Genomic DNA, 3780 nt, shown 5'->3' with positions numbered 1-3780 from the left:
GGTCTCGGAACAACATCCCACACATCATTCTTCATAATGGATTCATATTCTTTGGCCATAGCATTCTTATAAACTTTCTCTTTCATTTCTTCTTCAAAAGTGGGAGGTTCAACCTATATGATGGAGCTTATAGCTACAACATAACCTTGGTATCAACATGGCTTCTTTCTTTCTCTAAAGGTACCTCTAGCAGTGGCATGTCTCTCTGTATCATGTAATGTACCACGAAGCCAAAGGGGTCTCTTCTTGGTAGTGGGATCACTTGGAGGAGAATCTAAGGGATCCATAGGCTCCATGGGATCATCAACAAAATCCTTCTCAAATTTCAACCCAAAATGACCTTCTATTTATGAAAATTGGACCTTGAAATGAAACAACTAGAATTAATTCTTATAAATAATTAACAGTTTATAAATTTATTGATTAATATCAAATTAATCACACTACAATTTCTTCACAAAAAAAATAAACATCGCGGAAATAGAAATGTTGAAAAATGAGAAATGCTTACACACACACAAAAATTATGACACCATTACTTTTGGAAAAATGTCCCTGAAAAAATCAAATGTGGTAAAATTGGTGTAGTAGCTAATGGTTTTATTATTATACAACAATGAGAAATTTTGAGTACAACTGGATGCCCAAAACTAGAAATCCTCTACAAGAGATATTGGCCACAAAAATTAGTGAGACAAATTTTTTCTCACCCAACATTGATCTAGCTCCAAAAATGGCACTTACTGAGCTCTATAAAACCCCTGCATTAGCCTCTTCATCACTCTTGTGCAGGATATTGTACGCACTTCCTAGAAACTACAACTAATCAAGTCATCTGCCAACTCAACCTCTGAGAATGACTTGTTGGCTCCTTCCAAAAAATTTCCTGACCTCCAACAACTAAATTAACTCTCTGAATTCTCAAATCTAACTTTGCCTCTAAATCTTATGCGAAATCCCTACACAACCCCACTAAGGAAACTCAACCCTCCTGTAGCTAACTCTCTGAAACTGGAATACTTCCTCTAGACTCACTATCTCTGCCCCTCTCTGCCTTTGCGTTCCCTCTCTGGCTTGAACTCTTCCGACAAAATGTTACTCTCTGGAAAATTGATATGCCCTAGGAAACTCACTCACCAAGCATTTTTCTCCATCTACACATCAAGCTCCTCTTATAATCTCCAGTTGGGACTCCAATGACAAGGATTAAAACTTAATCGATGGTTGAGATCAACTTCAAGTTGATTTATGTGATTTTCTAGAGAGTTCTTACATTTCTCAATTAATTCCTATTAATTAACCATTTTTCCTAAGTTAGACTTAGGCATTTTTTAATTACGAACAATTAATTTAATTGAGCCATCTCTAGGTGGAATTTTCAGAAATTATTTCTGGGTTTTGGATAACTCATGTCTTTTAGCCTCTCCCTAAAGTTTCTAGACTAGAACACCATCCAGTGGGACAAAAACTAACACTTCCTCTTAGCAATGAAGGTGTTCTCTACAACTAATGTTGCACAACTATCACAACACCTTGTCTCTACAACATCCTCCAACCATGTTGTTGATTTTTGACACTATAGTTGTCTGAAACTATCCACCAACTACTATACTAACTTTGATTTAGTTATCACTGACCATACCAAACTGCTACATCTACATTGTTGTTGACGCTGCACTATACATCATGTATTGCTGCCAAATTGCAACTGCACTGCAGCTAACACTCCCTCTCAATTGTTGTTGCTAGTACTATAACTGAGAAGCATCCAAAATCTTGAATGATCTGTGTCTCTATGCTTAAAGTGTCCCCTGAGCATGTGACTACTACTAGCCTCTGCGTTTTCCATTAAGAAAACTGCTTTGTTGATGACTCTACACTGAGCCTCCTACTCTACTATCAATATTTCTCTGCGCTCCTCAATATATGACTGCCACTAGTATGCAACTAACACTCTAGAATCTGAATGCATCAACTGACACTAATCCTCCTACTACTGAATATTTTGGGCCCCTACAACAAAGGTGATGGTCCCACTACAACAATCTAGAACTGATATGATTGATATCCTTGTTGCAACTGCACTGGACCCTACCCATATGACACATTGGAATCTCATATTCCTCCTCTAGAAAGATGCAGAATATACGAAACATAAAAAATGGAAAATAAATAGGAATCTACTCCTCTCCTGCTCAACTACCTACTCTGTGATTCACACTCCTCTCTAGAATGCACAGTCTTTCCTGCAAGTTCTACCTCTGCAACTAGAAATTTCATATTTCCTAAAAAATGGAAACCTTGTGAGAAAAGTCCCTCTTTAGATGCACTTTCTCTTCCACCTAACACTGAATTTTCTACTACAAACTAATGTAAATCTTTTGTGCCTAGAATATAAATATACTCAATAAAAATACTAAGTTGTGGCTACTCCCTCTGCCACCTTCTCGAATCACTATTTCAGATAATTCAAACTTTCCTACAACTGCAACTGGAAAATTGAACCCTTACCCAATAATTTACATTGCCTGGCTAGGTACTGCGCAACACTGAAAATTCAATCTTGTTGCTCCCTCTTAACAACGAAATTTTCTTCTTCCCCCTCTGAGCTTCCTATCTATCAAATATGCTCTGAAGCCATGTGAAAATTCCTTGAAATGCAACAACTGGAATTTATTATTCTAACTTATTAACAATTTATTAATTTTCTGATTAATATTGAACTAATCACATTGCAATTTCTTCACAAAAAAATAAATGTTGTGGTAATAAAAATGCTGGAAACTAAGAATGATAACACACACAAAAATTATGACATGTTATTTTTGTACAAATGCCCTCAGAAAAAAACCCAGTGTGGGAAAAATGGTGCAACAACTTAGAATTTTATTATTATGCAGCAATGAGAAATTTTGAGTACAACCAGATGCCCAAAACTGTCAATCCTCTACGAGAGACACTGGTCACAAAAGTTAGTGAGTCAAATTGCGTCTCACCGAGCACTGATCTAGCTCCAAAAAAGACACTTAATGGGCTCCACAAAACCCCTACGTGAGCCTCTACGTCACACCTACATAGACTCTTGTACGCACTACCTGGAAAATGCAATTGATCAAGTCATATGCCAATTCAACCTCTGAGAATGACTCGCTATCCCCTTCTAGAAATTTTCCCAGCTTCCAACAAGTGAATTAATCCTCTGACTGGCCAAATAACCTCTTCAACTTCCATGATAGACCTATTCTTTCTTTCAGCCACACCATTACATTATGGATTATATGGTACAATAGTCTCATTCTTAATCCCAGCCTCCTTGCAAAAGTCAAGAACTCATTTGAAGTATATTCTCCACCATTTTCTGACCTGAAAATTTTGATTCTCTTCCTTGCTTTTTTCTCTATCAACGCCTTGAAATCCTTGAACATGTCAAATGATTCATCCTTATACTTCAAATATAATATTCATGTTTTCCTAGAGAAGTCATCAATAAAGATCATATAATAGAGATAGCCACTAAGGAAATTCATAGGAATGAGTCCACATAGGTTATAGTGCATGAGTTGAAGGATATCATTAGTCCTATTTTGTTGGAGGGGAATGGTCCCCTTGTCTTATTTGTATTGGCACATCCCGGATATACTCCATCATGACTAGCTTCAACATTAAGCATCCCAAAGACCAACTTTCTTACTTTAGGCAGGGCTCCATAATGTAGATGTGCCAACCTTTAGTGCCATAGCTCACTTTGTGATTGATATTATGGACCATAGCTTGGAGTGG

The sequence above is a fragment of the Pinus tabuliformis genome, chromosome 2_1, assembly GCF_031772625.1.
Source record: "Pinus tabuliformis cultivar Carrire ecotype Pingquan chromosome 2_1, CPIR1, whole genome shotgun sequence".
NCBI classification, from domain to species: Eukaryota; Viridiplantae; Streptophyta; class Pinopsida; order Pinales; family Pinaceae; genus Pinus; species Pinus tabuliformis.
Note: the sequence above shows the minus strand (reverse complement) of the source record.